We start from the raw sequence: 26913 nt of genomic DNA, 5'->3' as shown, positions 1-26913 counted from the left end.
GCTAAGAATGGGTATAGCCCTGTAGAGGTCTGGATTACAGCTGGTCTAGAAGCCCCATTCTCTAGCCTAGAAAGGCAAGTAGGGGAAACATTAGATTTAGTAATCATGGGTGAGGCTTTGATTAAGGTTGTCTTGTCCTCAGGCTCCAAAGATTGGGGAGGCTCTAGGATAGTGGATGCCTTAAGAGTGTGAGGTGTCTGGTTTTCCTGTGGCTCACATCTACATTTTGAAACTAAATAAGGACTATTTCTTAATGCAAAGAAAATTTGAATATAAGGCACTTCTGACCATTTTCCTTCCTTTTTAAAGTATCTTTCTAGTTGTAAAATAGCATCATAATTAATACTTCCCTCTGCATTCCATTTTGGCTCTAGAGGGTAGGTAGGCCATGCACATGAGCAGAAACAGTTCTTTTTCAATGTGTAAGAATAAAACATCTTTCAATGCTTAATGATGCACTTTAGAGGAGTAAGAGACTTCGACTGTGAATTTCTCCTGTCTGTAATACAAAAAGAAACAGTTTGGGAATCCCCTCCCTATTTCTAATTGTTCTTTGTACCCTCTGCTTTAAAGAGTAGCAGCTGCTCTAAGAGCATTTAACTAGTTGGCAGAGTAACCATTGTTTGTCAGAGTTCTACAAGGGTTAGTTAAAAGCTTGAACAAGATTACCTAGCACTAGACCTAGGAGAAGAGGAAATGTTGGAGATTCTTCCTCAGATTAAATGTGTTTTGGTCCCAGAAGTGTGCTGCTTTTGGAGATAGCTCCTTCTGGTGTTGTTACCCAGAAGTCAGTTCTCTCTACTGTGTCTCAGGTTCAGCCTCCTGAGGGAGACCTGCCCAGAACACTAAGCTGGGACATGGCTTTTATGTGTGTTTTCCTGGACAGGAAAAATTCTGATGTCTCATCTGACCCAGAGATGGGGTATGTGTTCTTTCTCTAAGGTGACTTCCCTGTTTTTGGCATTAACAAACACTGATCTTCTATGGGCGTAACTTAGTTGTAACAGTCTAGAGTTCTTTTTCTAGTTTCACATGCTTCTGAAAAGGGAAGTACAAAGTGACTTATTATACGGGCATGTATATTTTCTAAGTCTGAGCTAGATTTAAAAAGACCTATTTTACAGAAGTTTATATTAAAGTTCACTAGGAGCATTCTAACATTACTCTCCCTAGCTAGATAAAGTCAAGCAGGAAAACCAATACATGTAGCAACTAGTTTAAATGCAACATATACCAGAACAAAACAGTACTAAAATGTCCCATTAAAGAAATAACTATAACCCTCCATGTTTTAACTTAGATTTATCAACATTTTAACAAAACTATATAGGAGACAAAGCATAAGCAATTATAAGCATAACAAAATGTGAAACATAAAAATTTGTTACCTAAATGAGTCCCAATTAAGAGTCTATGAAACAAAAGCAAACACTTACTTCCATCCAACGATCTAGGTGGGACCTCCAAAATGATATAGGGGAAAAAACTCCCAACCTGAACAATATCTGGGACAAGTTTGAGTGCTCTAAAATTGAAGAATGAATTTTAGGAACAATGGAAGTTCAGAGCAGAATTTTTGAGGGAGAGAAAGCTTCTGTCCAAGACAGGGACAGAAGGGGGCCCAAGTGTGTTGCCGAGGACCCTATCTTCCCTAGAGATTTTATAGAGCAAAACCACAAGGTGAGATGGGGCCAAAGTCGGGGGTGTGGAGTGGGATATCGCAAGGTGGGCATGAGGTGGAACAAAAGTATGGTCAGCGTATAAGAATTGTTCAGGTAAAATTGATTAAATCGGGATCAAATGGGGAAGTAAGTCACATAGCAAGCAGGCATGAATACAGAACAGGGGCTTTTCCTGTAAGGGATTGGGTCAGTGACTCTTCAATGTGATTGCTACCTATTTAGAATATCAATCCCTGATGTCCATCCCTAGGGAGGTCTGTGGGTTCATTTGTTTAGTCTTTTGTCTTGAGATCTGGCTTGCTGCAAATACATCTCCATTTGCAAGGTATCTTGTCTTCCATATTGGCTCCTTTGAGGGTCTGGCCCTATCTGACTGCCTATAATATTTCTATCTAACTCAGCTGCTTATAACATTGGGATATAGTCTGTGCCATGAGTGCAGAAGCCTGGGCAGTAGATCCAATATTTTGGCATGCATGAATGTAAGCACATAATTTTTTTCTATGAAGTACTGGGGCTAAGGCTTTTTTACATTCTTCATTGGCATGCTCATATGCTAATTGATGAATGAGCATTTTAGCCACAATATTGTGAGAAATCTGCTTATTTATAGTGTGCTTCAGCTCTGATGAGTAATCTTTGAAGCCCCAGGAAGTCGGGGGTGTGGAGTGGGATATCGCAAGGTGGGCATGAGGTGGCAAATAGCCTCTATTCCCAAGGCTCAATCCCAGCCAACAGCATGGAGCATAGGCTCACACATGCCGCTTCATCCCGCCTCACTCAAGGGAGCCACGGCAGGGGTGGTCCAGGGGAAACAGTCCTGCTGTCTCCAAGGATTACCATCAGCACCCTGCTAGACCAATATGCATTGCTTAAAGCCAATTGAAGGGATAAGGAAAAGTCCCAGCCAGCTCTGTACATATCAATACATGGAAATAGGGCCAGGTTCAGCCAAAATGGAGACAATTGCTCCTCCTTCAAGGAGAGTTGCCCAGATGGTCCTCTACAGTTGTTTCCTTACAGTCAGTAGTTATCTAAATCCCTTAAGTGGGTTTAAATTACTTATTGAGAAATATATTTTATATATTTTTGTGCTTCTGGAATCCCCACTCCATGCCTCTGCAATCATTTTCTTTCTCAATGAGGTACATCTTTCAGTAGGTCTTCCTTTTACTGAGAATTGCAAGTAGTTAAATTATATAAATATGTATCATGTTCTATGTTTTGCATAAATCAAATTATAATATTTATATAACTTCATTTAATATAATATATAGCTATATAAATTAATTTTATACATATATTTTCATTTCTTTTCTTGAAAACTATAAAAAATGAAGAGAATTTAAGACCTGTTTTTCAAAAGTCTAGGAGAAATCCTGCAAGTTCAAAATTATATGTAAATATGCCTCAAAGCAACTGATACCAGAAGAGCTGCACAGAAGTTCTGAAAGGTATAGTGTGTATAGGACCCTAAGATTGGTAGAACTCAGAAGTCACTAATTCAAAAGAAGCAAATGGCACCCAAATACATAGGCTTGGTCCTTTGGTGGCCGTAGTCAGCAAAGGAAATCAAGCTCCTTCGAACTTGCTAAGGTTTGGAGAAAATGAAGAGGCATAGATACATAAAAACACATTTGAAGAAAACAACTCATCTTTCCTTGAGCTGCACACCACGGGGAAAGCTATTCTTATCCCATCATAACCCAGGACCCACAGGAAATTTCTGCAAATAGCTGATAGAAAAGAATCTAACTCATTCAAATATGAGTTTTAAATAGGAACTAACACAGCATTTACACAAGATAGTATATACCTTTAAATGAGAACTGGCTCAAAGCATTTTCACAGAAAGCATTCAGCAGGAATATGTTCTCATTAGCTAGATAAAAATGCATATCAGTATATATTGAAATATATGTTGTGAGTACATATATTGAATGAAAAGTCTTTTAAAACAATTGCCACTGTGAAGCAGCATTACAAAACAAAACAATGTGGAAATGAGATGACTGAACTCCATGGAAATTGAAATGAGAACTAATGGAAATCAGAAAAGAAATGGGATCAAATTTCAGACTGAATTAGTGACTCAAGCAAAGACTCAGGAATCAATAAGAACAAAATATTTTAAGAGAACAGTGATTAAATTGTTGGGATGGAGTAGGAGAAGATATAGGAAGGTCAGTTTGGAGCTAGGCTGTGAGAGATGCGATTGCCACGTTGAGAATTTGGGACAGGGGCAAGTAAGCAAGGTTAGGAAATCTGTGTTAAGGAGAAAGAGAGGGTGAAGACGTAAACAGTGTTTTATAAAAGCTGCGGCGGCCACTATAAGGAGGCAGATAGGAGCAGGGCAGATTCACAGGAGGATGTTTATCATGAGGTAAGTGACCCAAAGAGAGAGGGAAAAGATGAGATGGAGGAGAAAGATGAGAGGTACAGTCAGACCTGGATGTTAGTGGAAAGTCCAGGAGAAAGCCAATGTTTTGAGCACATGACTTTGGAGGATGTAAATGACATCAATAAAATGGGAAAACTTGAAGAAGGGACACTTTAAGACAAATAATTAAGCTTAGTCGCAGCCAAGCCCATATGAGTAGTGGTGGTGGGTGAGATATAAAGGAAGAGATTCCCAACAGGTCATAGGAAATACAGACTTGGAACTTTTGAGAGTAGACAGATATTGAAGAGGAGACTGAGGAGTTATATGCATGGGAGAAGAGATTTAAAAGAGCAAAGAAGTAGAGGGTAGAGCAAGAATCCAAGGACTGAGCCTTGAGATTTACCTCTAAGGGTGAGGAAGAGGAAGAAAAGAGCCAGTCCAAGGATCAGGACGAGACTAGCACAGGGATTAGGAACCAATGGTGACAGAGGTTTGAGGCTTAGGCAGTAAGTAAAATGTAAATTTGTGGTATATGTGTTTTGAATGCATAGCTGTATAAGGACACACACCAAATTTTTAGGGGTGGTGAAAAAAGAGCAGAGGCCATTCTCTTCAATTGTGTATGGAATTTTTCAATTAGTAGATGTTATTTTTATAGTTACCACTCTCCACCATTGCAGCCAAAGAAGAGTGGTAATGAACCACGTTGTTCTCCCACATCCTTCCATCTCTCCTTCCAGTCACCATCCTTTGCTTCTTCTCAGCCCATGTCCTTACTTCTTCTGCAGTGCACTCCTAATCTCCCTACTGCAGCCTGCTTCAGTTTCCCCAAAGTGCAGTCAGCCACACTTTGTTGGGGGGAGGGTGAATTGTCCCAGGGGCCAACATAAAAAGAGAGCTCGCTTTTGCCTCTAAGGTTTCACTGACAGTGGTTCTCACACCTGTTTCCTCCTATCTAGTCATTTCCATCTTTAATGACATATGTTTCAGGAAGACCTTCAAGATTACAATTACATGTCTATGTTCTGTGAGCTTTACCCTGACCCTCTGCATCTTGATATTTACTAGGTCAAATAATAACAAGAATACAGTAATACCCTACTTCTGTGTAGTGCAAGGTGGCTTAGAAGCATTCTGGCAGGTATACAAGGCAGATATTCTCTCCATAAAACAAAAGATCTAAAGCTCAGGTGGCCTTCAGGCTGCAAAGACCTAGAACAGTAATTAGAAATTATGATTTCCAGTTCAATGCTTTTTATATAATGTCTCAGGTTTTATATACCGTGCCTTCTTTGCTATTTAATAGTAAATGATATATTTCATTAAATATAATTTATTATTTAAATATTGTCATGTCTTTGGCTATGTCCCTTTACCTTCTTACTCATGAACAAAATTTAAATGACATTACCATTACATTACCAAGACATCTCAATTGGCTGAAAGCCTTACTTTTATTATAATTTTAATTCATCTTTAACTGTTCATGTCACACACACACACACCACACACACACACACACACACACACACACACACCACATAAGATGCCCAGATCCTACTAATTGTTCCTGTGGAAGTTATTTCTTAAATTCACTTCTTCTCTGCTCTCACTCCCAAATTCTCCTCTCCAATCTTTCTTTTTTTTTAAAGACACATTTTTTCAGTATCATGATCAGACTATCAGAAATCAACAGCATGGATGCAAAAACAGAGAGTCTACATTAAAACTCTTTGTTGAAATGGTTTATACTTTCCACAGAACAGAAACTAAAATAACCTGTTATACAAGTACAGTAACCACAAGTATAGTTGTTTTATTTTTTTTTGCTTATACCCATGAGTATTATCTAAAACATGTCTTCCTTATAGCAGTGAGGCCCTGCCGTTATTGTGCTTGGCTGTTGTAACAAATCTTTTGCAACATGTAGCTTCCATGCCACTTTTCTGGGTCTCCTCTCCTGCTAAGCTTTGTTTCCTGATAGTAATCAAAACCTTCTACCACTATCATAGCTATTGCTCCTGGAATCACCATCACTACCTTGATTTCATAGCTTGGTAAAGTATTGGCCTCTACCACCATAGGAGCCTGAGCTTCTGCCTCCCTTCATGGGTCCAAAACCTGAAGACTGATTGTTGTAATTGGCAAAATCATTATAGCTTCTAGCACCTCCACAGTTTCCTCCATCATTACCAAATTGCCTATAGCCATGCCCACTTCCACCATATCCACCACCACCACGGCTGCCACCAAAGCCACCTCAACCACTGGTTTCCTCTGCAACCAAAATTGTCATTGCTGCCAAAAGCACCTCGATGACCACCACCAAAATTTCCGGAAGCACTTCAACCTTTTTGGCTAGGTGAAGCACTAGCCACCCCCTGCTTTGACAGGGCTTTCCCACGTCACAGTTGTGGCTGTTCATAGTATGGGATTTCTGAATAACAGTCTGAGCCACAGAATTATGGTCATCAAAGGTTACAAAAGAAGAGTCCCTCTTCTTCCCACTGTCTTGGTCAGTCATAGTTTGCATCACTTCAATTTTTCTATGCTGTTCAAAATAACTGAGGTGATGTTCTTCAGCACTATCTTGGTTACTTTTCTCTCATTGCTGAGACAAAATACCTGACACCCAGAATGAAGGAAGGAAAGATTTCTTTAGCTCACAGTTTGTGGAGGTTTCAGTCTATACTTGGCTGGCTCCAAGGCAGAATGACACATGGTAGAGGGCAACAGTTCATGGCAGTGGATGATAGCAAAAGCAACAAGAGCAAAAGGGAGGAGTGGTGGCAAGCAGCCTCTTTCTCTCCCTTACTTATGCAAACTATCCACCCCAGGGCATGGTAGCACTCACAACCATGAGTCAATCATAAACTCTAAAAGCCCGCCCCATGACCGCATGTGTCTTTGGGGGGACACCCAGACACAAACCATAACAAGCATCTTCTTTAAAACCACTAACAAAGATCTTCACAGTTAAATGGGCACCCGGCCTTTGAGAAGCTTCTCCTGAGATTGAGCTCTTGGTTTCCACAACTCTTCCATCCACTCCACGTGGCCTTGCATTCATGGCTGCAACCACTTCCTGCACAGTGGTGCGAGTGACAAACCCACAGCCCCTGCAGTGCTTGGCGTTTGGATCTCTCATTACCACACAGTCCGTGAGTGATCCCCACTACTCAGAGTGGCTTCGCAGACTCTCGTCAGTTGTTTCAAAGCCCAGTGCTCTGATCAAGGGCTTCTGCAGCTGTTTGGGTTCCTTAGGAGACCCTGACTTAGACATGATGGTAGTCAGAAGGGAGACTAACATTGCTTCCTCAGTGGTGTCCATAAGCAGAAACGCCTCCTTCTCCTTTCTTTAAAGAGCTTATTGTATTTCTGAGGGCAAGAGAACAATTTCCTCATACTTGTGTAATAGAAAAGAATCCCAAAGAAAATAACATAAAAAGTTGAAGAAGCTGGGTGTGGTGGCACATGCCTGTAATCCCAGCACTCGGGAGGCTGAGGCAGAAGGATCGTTGTGAGTTTGAGACCAGCCTTGGCTACAAAGTGAACTAACTCAAGGACAGCCTGAACTGCATAGTGAGACTCTGTCTCAAAAAGACAAAAAAAAAAAAAGCTGAAGAGGGCCAGGAATATAACTCAGTGGCACAAGTGAACTTGCTTGGCAAGTGCAAGGTTCTGAGTTTGATTCCCTGTACAAAATAAAAAAGAAGCTAAAGATTTGGTAACTGCTATGGGACTTGAATCCAGTCATTAAAAGTAAAAATAAAACAGAAAGTTTTACTTTCTGGAAAACATGTGAAACAACCAGTTTTCAAACACTGGCAAAGAGGTAGTACAGATTAGTAAAGTGAAATAAGCATGAGGAATCCTGAAACTGCCTGGGATTTCTGTTTTGAGGAAACTTCTGGCCTGCAATTCAAGGAGGGGCTCCCAGACAGAGTTGCACTGAAGTGTAGAAGCAGAGATCAGAGGTGGGGAGACTGAGGCCACAGTTAGTGGGCAGAATGACAGAAACAAAGGAACTACACAGAGAAAGCTCCAGAAATTTGCACAGAGTTCTCCTTGAATGTTTGGCTGAATGCCAGTCTGGCAAAGGGTGAAATTCAATGAGGCTAGGCAAACAATTGCCAGAAAGAGAACAATTATTTGCAGATCTGTAAGTCACAATATTCTCTGGGCTCACAGAAGGCTGGAAGTTTTCCAAGCACCCACCAGAGTGGAGAGACCTCAGTAAACACATGGGGCGGGCATTCAGTCAAGTCCCAAGAGCATCATCCTTAGCTCTAGGGATAAACAAGCCCTGGGTACAAGCTACTCTACATCTACCCTAAACTGGTGCCTAAAAATAAGACTCAAAAAGATCAAGGGGATCTGCAAAGCCCAAAATCAAGCACTCAACAATGTAAGATTACTCAGTAGGCTGAGGCAGGAGATTAACTGCAAGTTTGAGGCCAGCCTGGGCTACATAGTAAGTTCAAGTTCAGCCTTGACGACAGAGTACGATCCTATCTCAAAAACTAAACAAAACAGTGTAAGATTTACAATAGCTGGCACTCAATCAAAAATTACCAGCTAGCGAGTCATGATGACACACACTTGTAATCTCAGCACTAGTGAGGATCGTCGTGAGTTTGAGGCCAACCTAAACAACATAGAAAGACCCTGTCTCAAAAAAAAAAAAAAATTACCAGGTATACCAAGAAGCAGGAAAGTGTGACTCTTTCCAAAAGAAAATGTGGTGAATAAAAACACACCAGACATGACAGAGATGATGAAATTGTCAGAAAAGGCCTTTAAAATAGCTACTATAAATCTAAGTCTGCTCAAAGATTTAAAGAAAAACATGCAGGGGCTGGGCATTTTGCTCAGCGGCACAGCACCTGCCGGGCAAGTGCAAGGTCATGAGTCTGATTTCCGGTACTGGAAAAAAAAAAAAAAAGAAAGAAGAACATGCAGATAACAAAGAGAAATGAAAAAAAAATTAAAAATAACTAAATGGAACCTCCAGAGATGATAAATACTACATGTGAAACATTTTACTGATGCACTTCACTGCTGGTAGTCCTGGTCAAACTGTGGTCTGAGTGTTACCTTAGGGCTGGGTCTCTAGCGTTGCTTTGGAGAAGTCGTTTGGCTTGAGGAGGGACTTTGTTTCCTCCAAAATGACTGCTGTTCTTAGTCAGATATGGCAGTGCACACCTGTGATCCCAGCACTCTGAGCTCTGAGCTGGGGGGCAGGCAGATCTCAAACACAAACCCAACCTGTGCAAGTTAGCACCATATCAAGATCCTTATTCAAAGTAAAATTTTAAAAAAAGAGCTGGGGATCTAGCTCAATATGAAGGCCCTGGGTTTAATCTCTATTAGGTGCCACTCCTGTAGGTCTGGAATAGGATATTTATTTAAGTATTTATTCATTTATTTTTGATAGGGTCTTTTTTTTGGATAGGGTCTTGCTATACAGTTCAGGCTGGCCTTAACCTCACTATGCAACCCAGGCTCACCTTGGACTCATGGCAATCCCCTGCCTCAACCTCCCGAGTGTTGGGATTACAGGAGTGCCCCACCACACCAGGCTGGAACAGGATGTTTAAAGCTGGCAGTTAAATATCTCTGCAAGTCCTAAAAATACCTTAGTCTTAGTTACTCTTATCTTGGTGGTCTCAGTCTGGAAGGGAAATGAGATAGGATAGGTAAATGGAGGGACAATGAGCCTTATATTTCCAGTTTTTAGATTGACACTCTTTAGGTGATTAACATGCCTATATACAGAGCTGAGCAGGGTTCTAATTTAAAGTTTTAAAATAATAAAAGTAGATATAAAATGAAGACTGAGATGCTAAGCTGTGTTCTGCTTTTAGTTACACCTTGGGCATCTGCAGGTCCACTCTGTAAGTTCCTGTGATAACATGAAAAATGATTCAATTTCACTCATAATAAGACAAAAGCAGATGAAAAGACACTGAGGTACCATTTTTCATTGATCAGATTGGCAAAAATCTAACACTAATACTAATAAAATTAACCCTCTCTTGCTCCATGCCACTTACTGTTTTACATGCCTTAACATACAAATTTAACATACCTGTGGGCATAGTAGGATGATAGAGAAATCACACCCATGTGCCACAGTGGGTACATTTGTTGGACATAGCCCCTATGTGGAATTTGGTGATATCTAACAGGATTATGAATGCACATATTCTGTGATCCAGCAGTAATGTTTGTGAGACCTGATTCATATATTTGTACACAGGCAAAATGTTTAAAAGGTTAATCATTGCTTTACTATTTGCTTTGGAAAAGAACTGAAAGAAGTCTAAATGTACACAAATGACTTGCTACATACATTACAGTATATTCATACAAATGGAATATTTTGTAGCTATAAAAGAAAGAGGAAGTTCTCTGTGCTAATGTAGAAAGGTTTCCAGGTACAAATGAAAACAGCAAGATTGAGAACAGTACGTTCAGTATGCTTTCTTTTGTATGTGTTCATTTTTCTGATTTGTTCATAGGAAAACTCTAGAAGAATTTACAAGAAACCAGTTCTGGAGAGAGATGTGTGACTTGGAAAAACAGAGACAGGAGAAGAAAAACATTTGATTTTATCCCTTTATTATTTATCAAATTGAAACTAGCACATTTGTAAGTTCTTGGAGACAGTATATATTAGGACAAACTTTGGGAGAAAATTGCCACTAAATACCTAGAAATATAAAAATATCCAATTACCTTTTCCCCACTGGTTTCTCTCCTGGAAATTGATACTCCAGAAATAATTTGATCAATGAAGAAATGTACAAAATTGTTTTTAACACTGTATTACTACTAAATGCAAATTTTAGGGGTGGGATGAATCCTTGCAATCTACTAAATGGAGCAATTTTAGGAGACTGAAATCAGGCAAGCCTCGTTATAACTACTATGAAAAATCAAACCAGACACCAATGGCAATAACCTGTTTAAAAGGATGGATAGCATGGTGTCAGGTCAGGGAATGACTCGCAGAGCAATTAGAATAGGACAGAGAGCTCAAAAGCAAATGCAGGTATATCTGGACACTTCATTTTTGACAGAGGTGGTGAGTCACTTGATGGTTGGTCAGATGGGAAGGGAGGGGCTATTTAATAAATGGTGCTAGGATAGGTTTAAGTATACACATTTTTAAAATGGACCTTTATTTGTATCACATAGTCTTAAGTAGATTAAAAATTTTAGGGCTGGGGATCTAGCTCAGTGGCACAAATGCCTGCCAGGCAAGTGCAAGGTCCTGAGTTTGATTCCCAGCACCAAAAACAAAACAAAACAAAACAAAACAAAAAAGCCAACTTTAAGTGTTAGTTTCAAGTAGGTTAAAGGTCCAAACATAAAACAAAATTATAAAGGTTTCAAAAGAAAATATAAGAGAATACCTGCAAGATATCAGGGAAGGATTTAAAGATACAAATAGTACTAATCCTAAAAAAGAGAAAGATGATAAATCGAACTACACTAGAATTAAGAATTTTTGCCAGGTGTGGTGGTGTACACCTGTAATCACAGCAGTTGGGAGGCTGAGGCAGGAGGATTGTTATTAGTTTGAGGCCAGCCTGGGCTACCAGGTGAGTTCAAGACCAGCCTGAACTGCGTAGTGAGACCCTGTCTCAAAAAGACAAAAAAATTTAAGAATTCTAGTCTTTGAAAAACTATATAGTTGTTGAAGATTGGTGATTGGAGTGGTGGAGTTGTTAATTATATTTTCTATTTTGAGTTTCCATTTTGTTTCAACCACTAAAAAGATTTTTATAAAAGGCTTATAAAGAAAATTATGAAAGAACTAATAATATGGGACAGAATATTTGTAGCACCTATATTAAAAAGGCAATAATAACTAGAATATAAAAACACCTTCAGTAAATCAATATGTAGGAGACAACCTAATAGTACTAGGCAAAATTCTAAGAAAGGCACTTTACAAAAAAAGGGGTCCAAAGGCCAATAAAAACATTCTTAATCTCATTAGTAATGAGAAAAATACTAATGAAAACATCCATGATACACAATTGTATACTTCCAGAATAGTTACAATACCAAGGATGTAGCCGGGTGTGGTGGCTCACACCTGTAATCCCAGCACTCAGGAGGCTGAGGCAGGAGGATCGCTGTGAGTTCAAGACCAGCCTGGGCTACAAAGTGAGCTCAAGGCCAGCCTGAACTGCACAGTGAGACCCTGTCTCAAACAGATCAAAACAAAACAAAACAAATATCAAGGATGTAGAACACTGAGAATTCGTACTCATTGCTGGTGAGACGGGGGCACCTGAAAGCAACAAACTGAAAGTTCCTCACAAACTATTTTAGGGAAGCTTACTAGTAAAAGAAATTCAGCTGGTGAGTTTGAAAAGGTTAAAATCCTTTGGTCAGGCCCTGGGGATGGTGGTCAAGCTATTATATAGCTCATAGTGGAATCAGTCTGGTGATTTGGAATAGCACCAGTTGTGTGAGTCTGATTTATACAACCACTGTACCTGAACAGATGAAATGATGAGCTTGGTATCCGGCAGTTCCAAGACTGAGGTTTCAAAATGTCTAAAGTTGTTGAGCATAGTGGCACATGACTGTAATCCTATCATTCTGGAGTTTGAAGCAGGAGAATCCTAAATTCAAGCCCAATCTGGGTAATTTAACAATTTAGTGAGACTCGTCTCAAAATGAAAAAATAAAAAGGATTAGGGTTGTAATTGAATCCCCAGTACTGCAAAAATAAAAATAAATAAAATAAAATGCCCGAAGAATATTTGGGGGAATACTTGAGAATAACTATAATATAGAAATGGTAGAGCTGAATATATAGGCATATAAAACCTATATACTTGAGGATAACTATAATATAGAAATGGTAGAGCTGAATATATAGGCATATAGTAAGTCTTATCTTTTTTTTTTTTTTTTTTTTTCCAGTACCGGGAATTGAACTCACAACCTTGCGCTTGCCAGGCAGGCGCTGTGCCACTGAGCTAAACCCCCAGCCCTATATATAGGCATATAAAACCTATAATTTAGAGCCATAGGATCTAAAGCAAAATATATAACTCAAGGACTTTAATTTGATGAGTAGTAATTTACACTTGGTTATAAGCTATTGATATACCTATAAGCTCATCTGAGCAGGAACTGAACTATTACAACAGATCCTGGAAACTGATGAGCTCTCAGGAATTTCTGCTCAAGAAATAGAGTCTTACTTTTGGCTCAATTTTTCTGTAAGCCTATTAATTTGAAAATGTATACACTGGAAGTAGATAATACTCTTTTTAAGAAAAAAAAGGAATCAGTGTGTCATGTATTAAACAGATACAAAATAGACATGATAATAATACAGGCCATAATTCTTAGAAACAAACCTAGATTTGTTTTATCTTCAGAGAGAATATAAGGAGAACAAACTTATCTTAAAATGAAGATGAATTACTGTTTCTGTTTAGATAACCCAGGAGAGGAAGCACGGAGAAAAAGTAGATTCCTTTGAGAGATGTGTTTTTGAGCACTGAAGGTAACAAATGTGCAACAAACTGGAGAGCTGGCAATGGCTCACTGCTGGAGGAACAGAACTGCTCTAAGAGTAGCTTGTTTTTACGTAATTAACTTAATTAAAATGTCCTGAATGGCAAAGCTGTTCTGGGTGTTGACTATACATATGACTACTCTCAAGCAAGTTATGGGCATAAATTGCTATTGTATTTTTTACATAACTTCACATCAATATATTTCAAAAGAAATCCAATCATCCACTAATCCTAGTTCAGATATGTTTTCCATTCAGATCCTGTTTGGTGCCTGAAGGGCTTAGGTATTTCTAGAAATGACAACTGTCCTGAATTTTCCTAAGGACACCAGTTACCCTTCTCAGAAGATGTAATAACTCTTCCATTTACTACCTACAGCTAAAAATCAATGTTATTTTATAATGTCTCTAAAAATGTGAAAAGTAGTCATTATTAGAATTTCTGAACATGAAAAAGGTGAAATTTTAAATGAAAAAACCTGAATAACATACCTAATAAAAACGACTTTTAAAGCATGCAATATATGGCATTTTCTTTTTAATATTTGCATAATATAAAGTACAAAACACTGAGGAGGCATCACAAGCCCAGGTTTCCTCTTCCTGGTACAGTAAGTAAGTCCAGCAGGACAGGAACTCACAAGGAAGGAACGAACAAAGCTTTATTGGAGAGCTGGCTGACGGACAGTCTCTGACCAGGAGCCAGAGAAGATGTCTGCCCTAATCTAGGTCTCATCTTTAGTTTAAGTACATCTTAGGTTTCTACAGTAATCATTACCTGATTTTTGGGAATTTTACAAGAATGTCACATAATGGTTACAAGGTTTATATTTCCCCAGAAGTTGCCGGACAGCCAGATTCCAGATGACCACTGTGTTTTAACTGTTAACCTACTTCCCAATTTGTCCTGTTTGTTCTATTCCTGTTTTGTGACTCTGCTCTCCTTTAAGAGGCTTGATGGCTAACCAAGGGGAGGGGTTGAAGAGTGGAGTCACCTACAGCTTAAGTGACTTTTCTTAATATGGAGTTTTTAAAAAAAAGGAAATGGAGTCTCTCTTGCCCTCTCCCTCCTAGATCTGCTTTCTCAAATTTTCCTGATGTGTCAAGAGAGTATCATTATATTTCTAGTATAATAATTATATTGCTCTAATGAGACATTCATGTCTCTCATGAGACATTTATTCAGGGTAGAAATTAGGAGAATAAAGTTAATGAAATAATTATTCAAGAACTCTCTGGTAAGATTCATCCTAGCACTTTTCAAAATTTTCAGCCTATATAGAACCAAATATTATATGCTAAAATTACAGATCATGTTCTCCAATACTGTCAGTGGAAAATCCTAAAAGAAGAGACTTGATTTCCAGGAAGATGGTGGAGCAGTAAGCAGCAACAAATCAGCCTTTCCAAGGATTGGAATCCAGACACTGGAAAATAATTCAGGGAAGAAAAGAAGGAGGGAGGTGGATCCCTGGGACCCAGGAAGGAACTGAAGGGAAAATCGGAGTCTACAGAGAAATTGAGGAGACAGACACATGCAGGAAAAGGAGGGAGGAAATCTGCATTTTCTCCCTGGCGTCTGGCTCGTGGGGAGAGAAAGGAAGATAGAGTCTAGAGACATAGTGAAAGTGGGTGACTCCAGAGGCTCTCAGGGAGAAACACAGCAGAGGAATGGAGCAGTGGATGTTGGGCACTACAGCAGATGGTGAGTAGCTCCAGTCCAAGCACCTGTCACGTCCCCTGCAGAGACTGCCTGGTTGGATGCCAATATAGGGATGGACCAGCTGAACCTGAGACTCAGAGCAGCCACGAGTTGGCTTCATCTCAGAGCTCCCAGTGTTAAACTCTCACAGTGACTGGGTAAGGGACAACCACAGGAGACATCCATGGTCAGGGAGCTGTGGTCAGGTAAGCAAGAGACACCCAGGGTGTTATAAGCTAAATGACTCAGGCCCCAACCAGAGACCCGGTTCAACCTGAATTTCTCCGGAATTGAAAATCCCAGAACCAGCCCTCCACCCTAATCCTACTGCTGGCTTGCTGGGATTATCCAGCACAGATCTGGGCACTGATTGTGTTATGGCTTGTGTCCAGATGTCCTCCTAAAACCTCATGTGGGCATAGGTGGGGTTTTTTCAGAGATGCCTTGATCTAGAGTGTGTGACACTGGAATTGATTCACAGTGCAATGCTAGGCTCAAGGACACTAGGATTAAGGGCATAAATGCTAGCTGCCATGAGTAGTCTGGATAAGGTAAAAGGTGCAGAAAGACATTGTTAAGGTCCCTTGCTTGCTTGCTTTTGCTTTCATCTGCTTGCCATGAACTGGTTCTATTCTGCAACATCCCTCTGTCAAGCCACCCTGACTTGGAGCCCGCTGATTATGGACCGAAACATCTACAAACTGTGAGCTAAATAAACTTTTTCCCCTTTAACTAGGTGTGTCTGGTATTTTGTCTCAGAAATGAGAGAAAAGTAAATAAGACAGAGTGCCTCCCTTGTTTACCAACGAGAGCAGAGTTACATCTTGAATTAGACATTGCCAGAAAACTGTAGACCCCAGAAGATAACCACAGACTGGAAACCACAGATAAATTTTTTTCTTTGCTTTTGGACTTTTAAAAACATTTTTTGTTCAATGGATTTTTGTTTGTTTTCTTGTTTTTCTAATTGATTTTGTTTTCTACATGTGAACAGTTTTTCATTTTTTTGCTTTGTTTTTCTTTTTTCCTTCTTTCCTTCCCTCCTACCTTTTTCACCATTTTCCTGAGGCTTGGAGAATTTTCCTTTGTCCTTCAACCTAACTCTTTCTTTTTTTTTTTTCCCAGTACTGGGAATCAAACTCATAACCTTGTGCTTGCCAGGCAGGTGCTTTGTGGCTGAGCTAAATCCCCAACCCCATTCAACCTAACCCTTAATCTCTTTCTCTTCTTTCATTTTTTCTTTCATTTTTTTCCTCTTCTCCCTTTTAAATTTTCTCCCCTTAATGTAAGGTTGCTCTATTGAAAAGATACTTACTCTATATAGTTTTCTGATTTATCTTAGATTATGTTGTATAACTATAAATCTTGTACCTAGGCTTACAGGTGGCAAATTTTGAGTTATAGTTTGTCATTTTCCAGTCTGTGTTTGATGCTATTGCTATTACCAATTGTACTTCTTTAACCAAGGTGATATAATTGTTGTGACCAATTGATTTTCCTTGTATGCTAGTACCTAGATTGTCTGGGGGTCATAAGCAATACTACATCCCAGCACCAAAGAATTGGGTGCTAGGCCTCTAGGCTACAACCTTGCATCCCTAATAAACAGAAGAGGCAGGATCCTGGGACAGACTCAAAGGCCAAAAGTCAGCTACAACTAGAAGATATCTCTGAAAAGAAGTCACTTCCTTAAAAGGTCTTGATACTGAGACTTGTGGGAGAGTGAGGCTTCTGGCAGAGTGGTAAGTAGTGGAGAAAGAGCACTCTGAGATTTGATGTCCAGGTGCTGGAACATAGCAACGTGAGGAAGAGAAGAAAGAGGGAAGTAGGTCCCTGGAAGCCAGCAAGGATCTGAAGTCAGAATTACAGCCCACAGGGAGAGAAAAAAGGGAAATTTTAACAAAGAAGAAGGAGTGGCAGATGGTGCTTTCTCCTTAAGCTGGACTCACTGGGTGGGAGGGCAGCTGAAAACTGCAGACACACAGTGACTACTGGTGACCCCAGAGGCCTCCACAATGAAACACACCAGTGGAATGGAGCAGTGGATGCATCAGACTGTAGTGGCTGCTGAGTTATTCAGGTTCAGATGTCTGGTAGGAGAGGGTGATTGGTCGGGAGCCATCTTGTAGAGCGGCCAACTGAGCTCAGAACTCAGAGCAACTGCTGGTTCCATCTAATGGCTCTCAGTGTTGGGGTCAGGGAACCCAGTTTGAACTCTCAGTGACCCAAATCCAAGCCAGCAGGAGGCACATGGACTGCTTCAGGCTGAACAGGTCTGGTTCCAGCCTCACAACCAGAAACCAGCCTGAGCTTCAGTGGAAATAAAGTTGCAGATTCACTGGGGTTATCCACTACCTACTGTAAAGCTACATCGGGTTTGCTGGGACTAATCAACAAACTGAACTCTGTCTTCCAGTGACAGTAGAGACATCCCTTGAAGTGGACATTATTTTCTTATTTCTTTCTCTCTCTCTCTTTTTTTTTATCTGAGTGTGAACATGGTTTCTAGTTTTGTTGTTGTTGTTCTGTTCCTGTCTTGTTTTTATTTTTTCCTTCTCTTTCTCTCTTGTCTTCTTCACCAGTTTCCAAAGATTTGTGTAATCTTCCTTTGTCCTCCAGCCTTGCTTCTAATCTCTTCCTCTTCTTTGATTTCTCTATTTCCCCCCTAGCTCCTTCAAAATTTTCTTCCCTGGGGCAAAATTGCCACATTGAGGGCTAATTTACTACTTACTATTTTCAGGTTTGTTTTAGATTTTGATATATAACCACAAATCTAGTTCCTACAGTTAAAGGCAAATTAAGAGTTACTTCAGTTTGTCATTTTCTACACTGTTTGATGCTATTGTTATTGGTGATTGTACCACTTTATCCAAAGTGACATAATTTTTCTAACCAGTTGTTCTTGGTATACCAAGACTGAGATTACTCAAGTGTCATTAAAACATACTATATGCCAGTGCAAAGGAACCAAGGTCTGGGACAAGTAGGCAGCAACTTCTCTATAAGTTGAAGAGGTAGGATCTTGCAACAGATTCAAAACCCCAAATCCAGCTACACCTGGAAGACATTACTGAGAAATAGTCATTTCCTAAGGGTCCTAATATTAGCAATAAAGCTACTTGCCATAAATAATTTAAAAGCATAACCCAGAAATTACACTAAATTAAAAAAAAATACAAAGTGAGAAGACACTTAAACAAAATGCAATCCCAGACTTAGACTTATAGCTCAACAAAGGCAAACCCAGAAGGCAATGAGGTGGAAAGATCCAAAAGCCACCCACCTGGACTGTCTGGAGTAATAATAGTGGAAGTAACAAAGCAGATGAACTTGGCTTTAGAAAAAATCAAATCAAAATAATTTCTCAGATAACTGCAGAGGTGGTGACTATGATGAAAGATGTTTAGTAACTCTAGAGCAGATACAGATAAAAAAAATAGAAAAGCTTAGGAATATGATGGAAATAATAAATGCTCAACATAGAAAGAAATGGAATCTATGAAACAGATTCAAACAGACATCTAGATTAAGAATTCCATTGAAAGTATATGCAGCATAATGAGCCAATGTGAGGACAGAATCTCAGATATGGAAGACAGGATTGTGGCTAGTGATCATGAAAAGAAAGATTTCTTTAAAATATCAAGGAACCATGAAAAATCAATCTAACAGCTGCTAGATGATGAAAAGAAGAACAACATAATATTGATCAGAGTCCATGAAAAAGCTGGAGATAGCATATATGACACAACCTGTTCACAGAAGTCAGGGCAGAAAACTTCCCAAGCATGGAAAAACAACTTGACATAAAGATAAATGAGGTATATAAAACCCCACTTAGCTACAATCAGAAAAAGAACTACACCAAAGCATATAGTAGTCAAGATTCCAGAAATTCAACACAAGAAAAGAGTATTAAAAGCTGTTTGAGAAAAGAAACAAATCAGCTATAAAAGAAAGCCCATCAGAACCACAGCAGACTTCTCAACACAAACCCTCAAGTCAAAGAGAGCTGGGAGTGAAGTATTTCAAACCCTAAAAGAAAACAAGTTTCAATCCAGATTGATGTGTGCTGAGAAATTATCTTTCAAAATTGATGGAGAGGGGCTGGGGATATAGCTCAGCAGCACAGTACCTGCCTGGCAAGCATGAGATCGTGAGTTTGATTCCCAGTACCATCCTCAAAAAAAAAAAAAAAAAAAAGCAACAAAATTGATGGAGAAATAAGACACTTCCATGATAAAGAACACCTGAGGAGATGCATGACCACCAAACTAGCACTCCACAATGTTCCAAAGAACATGCTAGAAAGACATAACAAGGATTACAACTCCATGAACCCCAAAAGAATGAATACACCAGACAAGGCAAGTAATTAAACAGAGGTGGGGGGAAGGGAACCGAAAATAGGAGAACAACATGTCAAGGATAAGTCAATACATATCAGTTTTAGTCATTAGTGTCAATGGTCTCAATTCACCAGGCAAAAGAAATAGACTCACAGGATAGATCAAGAAGCAAGATCTAACAATATACTGCATACAAGAAAACATTTAATTAAAAAAGAAATTCATAGACTGAAAGTCAAAGGGTGGAAAACAAAACTCCATGTGACAAGAACCCAGAGAAAAGCAGGGGTAGGTGTTCTATTTTCAAAGTGGATTTCAAGCCAAGACTGATTAAGAGACAATGAAGGTCACTATATCCTTGTCAAGGAAGAGATAGAAGGAGATAACAATCATAAATATATATGTACCAAATAACCAGAGCACCCAGCTATATAAAACAAAGATTAATGGACATGGAAAATCAAATAAGCACTAATATAACTGTAATGGGGGACCTCAGTACTCCACTGTCACAAATACATGAACTAGACAAAGAAATCAACAGTGAAATATTAGAATTGAAACAAACTTTTGAACAAAAGGACTTAGTAGATGTCTACAGAGTGTTGTGGGGTGATTCATTCTTCTCAGGTACACATGGGATGTTCCCCAAAATAGACAACATACTAGTTCATAGACCACGCTTAAGTAAATGCAGAGAAATTGAAATTATCCCATGCACACTATCAGACCATAGTGCAATGAAATTAGAAATCAATGGCAAAACACAAAACCTTCATAAAATCAAGGCAATTAAAATAACTCCCTCCTGAACAACCAATGGGTCACAGATGAAATTAAAGAAGAAATTAGTTTTTACAACTAAATGATAGTGCTAATACAACATGCCAAAACTTATGGGACACAGTGAAAGCACTCCTACAAGGGAAATTTATAGCAGTGAATACCTATATCAGGAAAACAGAGAGAGCTCAAATAAACAACCTAATCTTGAACTTCAAACTTCTAGAAAAAGAACAGCAAATCAAGCCTAAAGCTTGTACAAGTGAGGAAATTATAAAGATCAGAGCAGAAACTAATGCAATGGAGGGTAAGAAACAATTCAAAGAATCAATGAATTGAACAGTTGGTCCTTTGAAAGATTAAATAAAATTGACAAATCCTTAGCCAATCTTATCTAAAAAGGAAAGAAAAAGACTCAAATCCATGCTATTAGGAATGAAAAGGGTGAAATGTGATACACCATATTAACAGAGCCAAGGGCAAAAGCCATATGATCATCTCAATAGTTGCAGCAAAAGCTTTTCACAAAATCCAGCACCCATTCATGATAAAAACCCTACAAAAAATTGGAATAGACTGTCTTTATCTCAATCCGATAAAAGCCATCTATGACAACCAACAGCCCACATCATACTAAATGGACAAAACTGAAAGCTTTCTCTCTAAAATCAGAAATGAGACAAGGATGTTCACTGTTTCCACTCTTATTCAACATAGTCCTAGAAACTTAAGCCAGAGCAATTAGACAAGAGAAAGGAATAAGGATAGAAAAGGAAGGAGGGAAATTATCATTATTTGTGGATGACAAGATACTCTACATAGAAGACACCAAAAACTCTACCAAAAGACTTCTAGATATAATAAGCAAATTCAGTAATGTAGCTGGATACAAATTCAACACTTGAAAATCAATAGCCTCCCTGTACACAAAAAACAAACTCACTGAGAGGGAAATTAGGTAAACAACACCTTTCACAGTAGCATCCAAAGAAATGAAATACCTAGGAATCAACCTAATGAAGGATGCAAATGACCTCTACCCTGAAAGCTACAGTACTCTGAAAAGGGAGATTGAAGAAGATCACAAAATGGGAAGATATCCCTTGCTCTTGGGTAGGAAAAAATTGATATAGTGAAAATGGCCATACTTTCAAAATTGTTATACAGATTTAATGCAACCCTGAGCAAATTCCAACAGCATATCTCACAGAATTGGAGAAAACAGTCCTAAAATTCATTTGGAACCAAAAGAGACCTAGAATAGTAAAGGCAATTGTGGCAACAAAAGTAAGGTAGGGGGCATCAAAATCCCTGACTTGAAACTATACTACAAACCTACTGTGATAAAACAACATGATACTGGCCAAAAAAACACACTGCTGATCAATGGAACAAATTAGAAGATGCAGAAACAATCCAAACATACTCAGCCACATGATCTTTGATAAAGGGTTCAAACATGTTCACTGGGAGAAAGATAGCTTCTTTAATAAACTGTGCTAGAAAAACTGGATTTCTACATGCTGAAGATTAAAACTAGATCCAGCTCTATCAGAATGCGCTAAACTAAAATCAAAATGGATCAACTATCTGAATATTAAACCAGAAACACTAAATCTTCTGGAAGAAAGATTAGGTACAACTCTGAAGACATAGGTGTAGACAGAGACTTCATGAACAAAACCCTCATTGCATGGAAAATACTACAAAGAATCAAGAACTGGAATCTCATATTATTAAAATCTTCTGCACAGCAAGAGATACCACCAACAGAGTGAAAAGACAACCTGCAGAGTGAGGAAAAATGTTTGCCAGCTGTTCCTCAGACAAAGGATTACTATCAAGAACATATAAAGAACTCAAAGAAATCAGACCTCCCAAATTTAAAGACCCAAACCAAAAAAATGGGCATCTGAGATGAATATATACTTCTCAGATAAAGAAGTACAAATGGCAAGTAAATATTTTCTAAATGTTCAATATCATTTGTCATTCAAAAGATGCAAATTAAAACAATTCTCAGATTCCATCCCACTCCAGATAAAATAGCTATTATCAAGAAATCAGCCAGGCATGGTGGCACACACCTGTAATCCCAGCACATGGGAGGCTGAGGTAGGAGGATTGTTGCTTCCTGCCTCAGGAGTTTGAGACCAGCCTGGGCTACAAAGTGAGCTCAAGGCCAGCCTGAACCACATAGTGAGACCCTGTCTCAAAAAGACAAAAAAAAAAAAAAAAAAAAAAAAAAAAAAAAAAAAATCAACCAATAATAAATACTGGTGGTGTTGTGGGGGAAAAGGTACACTTCTTCACCACTGGTGGCAGTGTAGACTGGTATAGCCACTGTGGAAATCAACATGGAGATTCCTCAAAAAACTAGGACTAGAAGTTCCATTTGACCCAGGCACTTCCCTTCTTGGTATCTTCCCAAAATAATTAAAAAGCATCATATCACAACAATATATAAATATATGTTCACCCATGTTTATAGCAGTACAGTTTGTAATAGCTAAATCTTGGAAACAACCCAAATGCCCATCAACTAATAAATGGATAAAGAAGATGAGTTATTTTATACAATGGAGTACTACTCAGCCATAGAGAAGGATAAACTTGAGACATTTATACTTAAATGGAGGGACCTTGAGACCATACTCTCAACTGAATTAAATTAGACACACAAGTGTGAATATCACACTGTCTTTCTGGTGTGTGAAACTGAAAGTGTAAAAAAACCCAACATGTATAATAAAAATTGTGAAATGGGAAAAAAATGTTCAAAAGGAAAGGGGAACTAGGGAGGGGGGAGGGAGAAAGGAAGGAAGGGAAAAGAAAAAAAGTTAGAAGAAGAATAAAATGGAAACAAAGCTTTGTGAATCAGTAGGGGAAGAGAGGTTGAAGGGAGGGGAGAAGGATAGGGAAAAAAAGAGGACTCAAAATATATCATGTACAGGTGCAAATTTCCTAGGATACTATGATCATTTTGCATATCTAAATTGTACCAATAAACTTTATTTTTAAAAAAAGAAGTCTTGATACTAGTAATAAAGCTACTTACCATAAGAAATTTACAAACTTCAATGTGGAAAACAAATTTAAAAAAGAAAGAAAGTGAGAAAACATAAAAGCAAGATGCAACCCAACACCCCCAACTCACCCAACACAAATCCAGGGAACACTTAAGTGGAAGAAATCAAAAGCCGCCCAGCTGAAATTTCTGAAGTGATAGTAATGGAAGTAACAAAACAGATGGAGAAGTTTTTTGACAATACCAAAACAAATAATTGTACAGATAATTTAAGAGATAACAATAATGAAAGAAATGGTTAATGAATCTAGAGTAGATACAGATTTTAAAAATAGAGGAGTTTAGTAAAGATGGAAACCATGAATGCCCAATATAGGAAAGAACTGGATTATATAAAATGGATTCAAATAGATATCCAGGAGATTAAAAATTTGATTGAAAGTATTTGCAGCAGAATCAACTAATGTGAAGACAGAATGTCAGATCTAGATGACAGGGTTGTGGCTGGTAATCATCAAATGAAAGACTTCTTAAAATTAGCAAGGTACCATGAAAAATCATCCAATAGCTAATAGATTATGCAAAGAATGAGGTATGATCAATTGGAATCAATGAAAAATCAGAAGATAGCACAAAAGACACTGAAAAAAACTTGTTCATAGAATAGCAGAAAACTTTCCAAGCATGGAAAAATGACTTGGCATAAAGTTAAATGAGGCATATAAAACCCCAGCTAGCCATGATCAGAAAAAAATACACCAAGGCATATAGTAGTTAAGATTCCAGAAACTCAGTACAAGAAAAGAATATTAAAAGCTGTTAAAGAAAAGAAATAAATCACATATAAATGAAAGCCCATCAGAATCACAGTCTCAAGTTGAGAGCTTGGAGTGAAGTATTTCAAGCTCTAAAGGAAAATAACCTCCAACCCAGATTGTTATACCCTGCAAAATTATCTTTCAAAATTGATGGAGAAATAAGATACTTCCAAGATAAGGAACACCTGAAGAAATTTATGACCACCACTCTGAAAAGTTCTGAAGGATATTCTGGAAAGAGACACCAAAAACAACAATTCCAAGAATCCCAATAAATGAATCCACTAGCCAAGTCAAACAATTAAATAGAAGGGAAAGAAAAGGAATCAACACAGGAAAATAATATAATGACAAAGATAAGTCAAATCATATCAGTTATAACCATCCATGTGAATGTTGTCAGTTCACCAAAGAAGAGAAACAGATTTGCAGAATGGATCAAGAAACAAGATCCAAAAATATACTACATACGAGAAACATATTTAACACAAAAAGAAATTCATAGATTGAAAATCAAAGTATGGAAAACTATACTCCATGCAACAGAAACCTGGAAAAAAGGAGTAGCTATTCTATTTGCAGACAAGTGGATTTTAAGCCAAGATTGATTAGAAGAGACAAAGAAGGACACTACATACTTGTTAAGGGAATAGTCCAAGAGGAAGAAATAATAAAAAAAAATATGTACCAAATACTGGTTCACTCAACTGTATGAAACAAACACTAATGAACATGAAAAAATAAAATAAGCACTAATATAACTGTAATTGGTGGCCTCAACAGTCTACTGTCACAGTGAACAGATCAACTAGACAAAAAGCAAAGCAATATTAGAGCCGAACCAAACCTTTAAACACATAGACCCAGTAGATATCTACAGACTATACCACCCAATAACAACAGAATGCACATTGTTTTCAGCAGCACATGGGATTTTCTCCAAAATAGACCACATACTAGATTGTAGAACGTGCTTAAGTAAATGCAAAAGAACTGAAATTATCCCATGCATGTTATCAGACCATAATGTGATGAAATTGGAAAGCAATGGCAAAAGAAACCACAAAAATACACACATGAGACTTGCAAACTTCTTCTGAGGGCTTCAGGACACCAGGGATAGGAGGCAGTTGTGGGGCTGTAACTGTGGCAAAATACCCAATGCCCCAAATTAAGTAAGGAAAGGTTTGTTTAGCTTACAGTTTGTGGAGGTTTCAGTCCATACTTGGCTGGCTCTGAGGCAGAGTGGCACATGGCAGAGGGCAAAAGTTCATGGAGGCAAAAACAGCAAAAGCAAAAAGAGCAAAAGGGAGGAGGGACAGCAGGCAGCCTCTTTCCCTCCCTTACACTATATGCAAACTACCCGCCCCAGGGCAGGTGTAGCTCTCACATCCATAATTCCAACATTGGACCATGAGTCAGTCATAAACTCTAGAAGCTCACCTCATGACTGCTTAATGACTTGAAGGGACATGCAGAAACAAACCATAACATTCTACCCCTGGCCCCCCAAAGACTCATGCACATCTTTTTATGAAGAAGACATTCCTGTCCATCTCTAAGAGTTGCCAAAATCTCAACAGTTTCAGCATTGCTAAAAAGTCCAAGTACCAAGTCTCCTCCTAGGTATAAGGCAAATTCTTAGTTGCAACCCCCTGTACAAATGAAAAGTTAACCTTCAACCTTCAATGACACAAAATAAACATTACCATTCCAAGAAGTACAAACAGGGGGATACAAAGCATTGGGACCAAAGAAAGTACAAAATCCAGCGGGGCTAACATTATGTCCTGTGGTTTCATGTCCAGCATTTGAAGCAATCTGTGGCACATTGTGAGCTCCAAAGGGCTTGTATGACTCCATCTCTATGGCACTTCTGGTGGTTACAGCTCCCATGGCTTCTCTCTTGGGCATGCTTTATTCTCTCCTTGCAGCTTTCCTCAGACAATCCATGTTCTTGGCTTTTCGAAACTTCTGAGGTCTACACTGCACCTCTTGCATCATACTCACAGCTTTATATACTGCACTCTCAGGGGCAAACTGCCTAGCCTCCCAGGCCTTCTTCTGCAATTGAGGTGCAAGTCTTTTTAACCTCAGAACTCTTGCATTCTGATGAGATCAGGCGTGTTCAAGGTGGTATACCCATAGACTACTCTTGCATTCTGCATGTGCCTCAAGCCAGTGCCACTTGAATGATGCCAAGGTCTGCTGCCACTTGGAGCAGTAGCCAAGCTTTCCTCTCTCTTGGTCATAGGGGTCAAGTGCCTGGATCACTGGGCACCCTCAGTCCAATTCTGAGGAACAAATTCTCTATGCCTCCGCTGTTCTAGAACCTGGTGGGGCTGCCACCGCCACTCTGGAGCATTGTGCTCTGTGGCTTTCTCCTCAAGGCAAGGTCTTTCACTTTTGCAGTTTTGAGGCTGCAAACAGTGGAGACTTGCTGCTCCTAGTGATGCCCTCATGCCACCTTTTCTATTCTCTTGCTCCTCTTCAACAATCAAGATCTCAGCTCTACCTTTGCAATCCACAGTTTTACTGGAGCTTCCTTTCTGGCCAAGCTCACATTTTAAATCATCCTGCTGGGCTCTTTGCTCTTGATTCTCAGCATAAATCTG

The 26913-nt window shown here is 38.9% G+C and overlaps 2 pseudogenes; one reads left to right on the top strand and one right to left on the bottom strand.

The window, feature by feature from the left end:
- Positions 1-6038: 6038 nt before the first annotated feature.
- Positions 6039-7348, bottom strand: LOC102009487 (annotated as a pseudogene).
- Positions 7349-15153: 7805 nt separating this feature from the next.
- The window catches only part of LOC102009590, a 17516-nt pseudogene continuing 5756 nt past the window's right edge, over positions 15154-26913 (top strand).

The sequence above is a fragment of the Chinchilla lanigera genome, unplaced genomic scaffold (genome assembly GCF_000276665.1).
Source record: "Chinchilla lanigera isolate Chin_1 unplaced genomic scaffold, ChiLan1.0 scaffold00066, whole genome shotgun sequence".
Classification (NCBI taxonomy): Eukaryota; Metazoa; Chordata; class Mammalia; order Rodentia; family Chinchillidae; genus Chinchilla; species Chinchilla lanigera.
Note: the sequence above shows the minus strand (reverse complement) of the source record. Positions and strands in the feature narration are given on the sequence as shown.